Source organism: Tachyglossus aculeatus, unplaced genomic scaffold (assembly GCF_015852505.1).
Source record: "Tachyglossus aculeatus isolate mTacAcu1 unplaced genomic scaffold, mTacAcu1.pri scaffold_121_arrow_ctg1, whole genome shotgun sequence".
Taxonomy (NCBI): Eukaryota; Metazoa; Chordata; class Mammalia; order Monotremata; family Tachyglossidae; genus Tachyglossus; species Tachyglossus aculeatus.
Window position 1 is genome coordinate 937,551 of NW_024044850.1, and position 7,152 is coordinate 944,702.

At 49.6% G+C, this 7,152-nt stretch overlaps 2 long non-coding RNA genes across 2 annotated transcripts; both read left to right on the plus strand.

Annotated features, from left to right (window-relative positions):
- The first annotated feature begins 3,667 nt into the window (after positions 1–3,667).
- On the plus strand, positions 3,668–5,989 carry LOC119922706. Its single transcript, XR_005448699.1, has 4 exons — positions 3,668–3,731; positions 3,901–3,944; positions 4,864–4,908; positions 5,957–5,989. It is a non-coding gene; the product is annotated as an uncharacterized LOC119922706 (long non-coding RNA).
- Positions 5,990–6,033: 44 nt separating this feature from the next.
- LOC119922707 lies at positions 6,034–6,885 on the plus strand. Its single transcript, XR_005448700.1, has 3 exons — positions 6,034–6,073; positions 6,644–6,701; positions 6,864–6,885. It is a non-coding gene; the product is annotated as an uncharacterized LOC119922707 (long non-coding RNA).
- Positions 6,886–7,152: the final 267 nt, after the last annotated feature.

Below are 7,152 nucleotides of genomic sequence, written 5' to 3' on the forward strand. Positions count from 1 at the left end.
TGGAAAGTACAATTTGGCAACAGATAGAGACAATCCCTACCCGACAATGGGCTCACAGTCTAGAAGGGGAGACAGACAACAAAACAAAACAAGTAGACAGGCGTCACTAGCATCAGAATAGATAAATAGAATTATAGATATATACACATCATTAATAAAAGAAATAGAATAATAATTATGTACAGATATACACAAGAGCTGTGGGGCAGGGAAGTGGGTAGCTCAGAGGGAGGGAGTAGGGGCGATGGGGAGAAGAGGAGGAGCAGAGGAAAAGGGGGGCTCAGTCTGGAAAGGCCTACCTATCCTACTCTATCTTTTTGGCAGCCATACCCTATCCAATGATGCAGCTGGGCCATCTCTCAGGAACAACTGATTTCTACCCCAGCTGCTTCCAATCAGGGGAATTAGTGACTAAGGCACACATGCCCCGCCCCCACACTCTTCCTGCCCTATATAAGCCTGCAGGGCCCTACCTTTTTCAAGGCTGGTTGTCTTTGAATCATGGTAGGGGTTGGGTTTGGGAGAATAAGGGGGTTTTTTTTTTTGCAGGGAGGCTTTGATTTGCTTACTGGTGTAGTAGCTGGGAGTTTTTCAGGGTTACTTAATTACCCCAAAATCTTCTCTGTAAGGCTGGACTGAGAGGGTATTTTTACTCTATCCTGACCTCATTCATTTCTGCATTGTGGGGGCAGGGGTGGTTAGTGGGCTAAAGAGGTTATTACTCCATCTTAGCAGGCTTTCTGATCACTCAAACTGCCTCTTTGTTCTCCCACTTCTCTCCATGGCTGTGGAAGTTCTAAGGGACACTTTGCTACTGCAATCAATCAACAGCATTTGAGAGCTTTCTTCAGGAGGAGCACTGTACTAACTGCTTGGGGGAGTCTAATAGAACAGATTAAGCAGACATGTTTTTTGCAGCCTTGCCTCACCACCTCAACACACCTGTCCCCTCTGCTCTCATTATGGTGTTGTTTTCCCTTAAACCTTCAGATAGGCCTGTCTTGTGCATGTTGACATAGTTCCCTTTTAAATTTATAGGTCCAGTATTGGAATAATGAGGGGGTTTGGATCCAGATGATACAACAGGTAAGGGGAGATTCTGGGTACTTAATTGATGTGGGGTGAAGGCTTCAGTGCTTAGAGGGCGGGATTAAGTGCATTGGTGAGCTGGAAGGGAAAATTAAGTGTGTTTTTTAGGGAGGGGGTGGGGAGATGAGAACTTTAGGGAAGGCCTGTTAGAGAAGAAACAATTTCAGAAGGCCTTTTATAGAGATGGAAGACTCCTGATGTGTTAAGGTAGGTGGGGGATGGGAGTGCCTTCTGGGAGGATGTTTGGGATGGTTTGAGGGTGGATGTGGCCCAGATGAGTCATAAGGAGCTGGCTGGAGCTTTCAGGCTTTTCCTAATCCCAGGTGAATGTCAAAGAAGTCCTGATGAGCAGAAGAGAAGGACCAATTTATTTCTCCTCCCAGAAGCTTCTCACTACACTTCCTGGTCGTGAGGACTGTTGCCCCTTCAGGGAGGACCCAGAACAGCTGATCCCCATGGAGATGAGGAATCAAGAGCTGAGCTTTCATCCCTAAGGGAAGGTGATGGGGGCATGACTAGGGGTTACTGTGGGAGGAGGGCAAGGTGTAGAGAGGGGTGTGTTGCGGGAGGAGGGCAAGGTGTAGAGAGGGGTGTGTTATTCTCAGTACTGTGGCTGGTTCTACCCACTGGGGCTAAGGCTCTGCATAGGGAACTGGTTCTGTGACTTGACTGTGGAACTGAGAAAACCCAGGGTCCTTAATTCTATAGAAGGGTCATTTCTCCCTGAACCCACAGTCCTGTCCACAGGGTCACCCTGCAAATCCTCAGCTCCTCTAGAGGTGGAACTCCTCTGTGCTTGACAGTGACTCCCCCTGAGGGGGTTGGGAGGGTGCAGGGGGAGCAGGGAAGAGCCTCCTGTTAAGAGTGAAGCTGACTGAAGTGTTCTTTGACTTGCTAGATGTGAGCCCTTCTGGGCCAGGAAACTTCCCCAAGGCCCTCCAGGTAGGGCTTTTTTTTGGGGGGGGGTGGGGGGTGGGCGGGGTATCAACCTTGCAGATGTAGTAGACCTCATGAATGCTTGGGGTCAGGGTTGGGTACTGGGGTGAAGGGCCTACCACTCTCGCCAGGCTTCCTGGCCACTCAAACTGCCTCTTTGTTCTCCAGTTTCTTGCTGTGGCTGTGGAAGTTCTAAAGGGCACTTGGCTCCTGCAATTCATCAATGGTAAGTGAGGGTTTAGTGTATGCAAAGCACTATATTAAGTGCTTGGGGAGGTAGAATGCAACAGATGTAGTACACCTGTTGCCTACCCACCTCAGCACTGCACCTGTCCTCATTTTTCAGCAATTCTAATAGAATTCTCTTCCTATCATATAGGTCCAGCATCAATATAATGAAGGGGCCCCAGATGATATAATACAGGTAAGGGAAGAATCTGTGTAAAAGGATATGTACTTAATTAATGGTGGGGCGGGTAATGCTTCAGGGTTTAGTGGGTGAGAGTAAGTGCCTGGGTGAGTTGGAAGGGAAAATAAAGTTTGGAGGGGTGGGGGCATTGGGGGCTGGGGGGATAAGATTTTATTTGTACATATCTATTCTATTTATTTTATTTTGTTAATATGTTTGGTTTTGTTCTCTGTCTCCCCCTTTTAGACAGTGAGCCCACTGTTGGGTAGGGACTGTCTCTATATGTTGCCAATTTGTACTTCCCAAGCACTTAGTACAGTGCTCTGCACATAGTAAGCACTCAATAAATACGATTGATGATGATGATAAGAGCTGAAGTCAGGCAAGGCTTGTTAGAGAAGAAACCATTTCAGGAGGACTTTTAAAGATGTGGGAGAAGGCTGGTAGATCCAGTGGGTGGGTGGAGGGTGGGAGGTCGTGTGGGATAGGTTGAGGGTAGATGTGGTCCGAGTGAGGCATAAGAAGCAGGCTGGAGCTTTCAGGCTTTTCCTAACCCCTGGTGAGTGCTGTTCAAAGGTGGATGTCGGAGTCCCGATGACAGGAAGAGATGGATCAGTGGATTTCCCTTCCCAGAACCTTCTCACCAACTTTTCTGGCCATGAGGACTACCACTCCTTTAGTGAGGACCCAGAGCAGCTGATCCCCATGGAGATGAGGAATCAAGAGTGGAGCTTCTGTCTACAAGGGAAGGTGATGGAGGCCTGACTAGGGGTTGCTGCAGGAGGACTCAGTCCTGTCCACAGGGTCACTTGGCAAATCTTCAGCTCCTTTAGTGGTGGAACCCCTCTGTGCTTGACAGTGACTGTCTCTGAAGGAGTTGGTAAGGTGGGAGGGAGGAGGGAAGAGCCTAGTGTTAGGACTGAAGCTGTGTTCTCTGGCTTGGTCGATGTGAGGCTTTGTAGCCCGGGACATTGCCCCAAGGTCCTCCCTGCAGGGCTGTTCCATGGGGGTAGCATCCACAGGGATATTCAATCAATCAATCATATTTATTGAGTGCTTAATGTGTGCAGAGCACTGTACTAAGTGCTTGGGAAGTACAAATTGCCAAAATACAAGATGGCAACATGTTGACCTCATTAATGCCTGGGTTCAGGGTTAGGGGTTGGTACTGGGGTGAAGGGCTTAAGGCTCCCTCTCAGAAGGCTTCCTGTCCACTCAAACTGCCTTTTTGTTCTCCAGGTTCTCAATGTTGCTGTTGAAGTTGCAAAGGACACTTGGCTCCTGCAATCCATCAGTGGTATGTGAGTGCTTAGTATATACAGAGCACTGTATTAAGTGTTGGGGGGGGGGGGGGGGGGGAAGCAACAGATCTAGCACACCTGTTGCCTGCCACCCTGACTCATCACCTCAAAACACCTGTCCCCACTTGACTGCAATTCTAATAGAGTTCCCTTTCAATCTTATAGGTCCAGCATCTGTTTGTTGGGGAGTCCCAGATGATACAACATAGGTAAGGGAAGGATATGAGTAAAAAGATATGTACATGATGTGTGGCGAAGGCTTCAGTGCTTAGAGGGTGGGATTAAGTGCATGGGTGAGCTGGAAGAGAAAAGAAAGTGTGTGGTGGAAGGGGTGGGGACATTGGGGGCCAGGGAGGATGAGAGCTTTAGTCAGGGCAGGCTTGTTGGGAGAAACAATTTCAGTAGGGCTTTTAAAGCTGTGGGAGATGGCTGGTAGATCCACTGGGTTGGTGTGGGGTGGGAGTTGAGAGGAAAGGATGTGTGGGATGGGTTGAGGGTGGATGGTGATCCATGTGAGGCATAAGGAGCAAGCTGGAGTTTTCAGGCTCTTCCTGATCCCTGGTTTAGGTGGTCCGGAGGAGGATGTCGAAGGAATCCTGATGATGGGAAGAGATGGACTGATTGTTTTCCCTTCCCAGAACCTTCTCACCACCCTTCCTGGCCATGAGGACTGTTACCCCTTCAGTGAGAACCCAGAGCAGCTGATCCCCATGGAGAGGAAGAATCAGGAGCTGAGCTTCCATTTCTAAGGGAAGGTGGTTAGGGCATGTGTGGATGATTAGGAGTTACTGCAGGAGGACTACAGGGTGTGTAGAGGGGCATGTCAGTCTCAGTATTGTGGCTGGTTCCACCATCTGGGGCTAAAGTTCTGTGTAGGGAACTGGTTCTTTCTGACTAGACTGGGGGACTGAGAAGACACAGGACCCTTAATTCTATAGATGGGTCCTTCCTTCCTGAGCCCACAGTCCTGTCCACAGTGTCACCCTGCAGAGAACTGTACTAAGTGCTTTGGGGAGTAGAATGCAACTGATGTAGTACACCTGTTGCCTACCACCCTCACTCATCCACCTCAGCACATCTGTCCCCAATTGTCTACAATTCTAATAGCGTTCTCTTCCTATCTTATAGGTCCAGCATCAGTATAATGAGGGGGACCCAGATGATATGATACAGGTAAGGGAAGAATCTGAGTAAAAAGATATGTACTTAATGAATGTGGGGTTAATCATTCAGGGTATAGTGGGTGAGAGTAAGTGCATGGGTGAGCTGGAAAAGAAATTAAAGTGTGTGTTTGGAGTGGTGGGGGCGTTGGGGACCGGGGAGTCAGGGGCAGGGGGGGATGAGAGCTTAAATCGGGGAAGGCTTGTTAGAGAAGAAACAATTTCAGTAGGGCTTTTAAAGATGTGGGAGAAGGCTGGTAGGTGGGGGGGTGGGGGTATGTGTGGGATAGGTTGAGGGTGGATGTGGTCCAAGAGAGGCATAATCTCCAGTGGCTACCAATCAATCTGCGCATCAGGCAGAAACTCCTCACCCTGGGCTTCAAGGCTCTCCATCACCTCGCCCCCTCCTACCTCACCTCCCTTCTCTCCTTCTACTGCCCAGCCCGCACCCTCTGCTCCTCCACCGCTAATCTCCTCACTGTGCCTCGTTCTCGCCTGTCCCGCCGTCGACCCCTGGCCCATGTCATCCCCCGGGCCTGGAATGCCCTCCCTCTGCCCCTCCGCCAAGCTAGCTCTCTTCCTCCCTTCATGGCCCTGCTGAGAGCTCACCTCCTCCAGGAGGCCTACCCAGACTGAGTCCCTTCCTTCCTCTCCCCCCTCGTCCCCCTCTCCATCCCCTCATCTTACCTCCTTCCCTTCCCCACAGCACCTGTATATATGTATATATGGTTGTACATATTTATTACTCTATTTATTTATTTTACTTGTACATTTCTATCCTATTTTATTTTGTTGGTATGTTTGGTTCTGTTCTCTGTCTCCCCCTTTTAGACTGTGAGCCCACTGTTGGGTAGGGACTGTCTCTATGTGTTGCCAATTTGTACTTCCCAAGAGCTTAGTACAGTGCTCTGCACCTAGTAAGTGCTCAATAAATACGATTGATTGATAAGGAGCAGGCTGGAGCTCTCAGGCTTTTCCTAATCCCAGGTGAGTGCCATTCGAAGATGGATGTTGGAGTCCTGATGAGCAGAAGAGGAGGACCAACTTATTTCTCCTCCCAGAAGCTCCTCACCACCCTTCCTGGTCATGAGGACTGTTGCCCCTTCAGTGAGGAGCCAGAGCAGCTGATCCCCATGGAGATGAGGAATCAAGAGCTGAGCTTCCATCCCTAAGGGAAGGTGATGGGGGCATGACTAGGGGTTAGTGCAGGAGGAGGGCAAGGTGTAGAGAGGGGTGTGTTACTCTCAGTACTGTGGCTGGTTCTACCCACTGGGGCTAAGGCTCTGCATAGGGACCTGGTTCTGTGACTTGACTGTGGGACTGAGAAAACCCAGGGTCCTTAATTCTATAGAAGGGTCACATCTTCTCCCTGAACCCACAGTCCTGTCTACAGGGTCACCCTGCAAATCCTCAGTTCCTCTAGAGGTGGAACCCCTTTGTGCTTGACAGTGACTGCCTCTGAGGGAGTTAGGAGAGTGTGGGGGAACGGGGGAGTGGGGGGAAAGCCTAGTGTTAACAGCGAAGCTGACCAGGTGTTTTTTGGCTTGCTAGATGTGAGCTCTTCCTGGCTCGAAAACTTCCCCAAGGCCCTCCCTGCAGAACTATTATGTGGGGGTTTCATTCTCATGGATGCTGACCTTACTCATTCCCTTGCTGGGGGTGGAGGGTGCGTAGTAGGTCGAAGGGCCTAAGGCTCCCTCTCAGAAGGCTTCCTGTCCACTCAAACTTGCTCTTCCTTTGTTCTCCAGCTTCTCGCTGTGGCTGGGGAAGTTCTGAAGGACACTTGGCTCCTGCAATCCATCAATGGTGTGTGAGTGCTAAGTATATGCAGAGCACTGTACTAAGTGTTTGGGTTATACAATGCAACAGAACAATCACACCTGTTGCCTGCCACCCTCTTTCACCCACCTCAGCACACCTGTCCCCACTTGTCTGCAATTCTGAGAGAGTGCCCTTTCAATCTTATAGGTCCAGTGGGGGAAGGTGGGAGGTGTTTCCAGATGATACAATACAGGTAAGGGAGGGATTTGAGTAAAAGGATATGTACTTAATTGGGGTGAGGCAGGGGGGAGTTTATGGTTCAGGGTTTAGTGGGTGAGAGTAAGTGCATGGGTGAGCTGGAAGAAAAATCAAGTGTATGTTTGTGTGTCTGGGGTGTGGAGAAATGAGAGCTTTAGTCAGGGAAGGCTTGTTGGAGAAGAAACAATTTCAGTAGGGCTTGTAAAGATTTGGGAGACTGCTGCTAAGTCCACTGTGT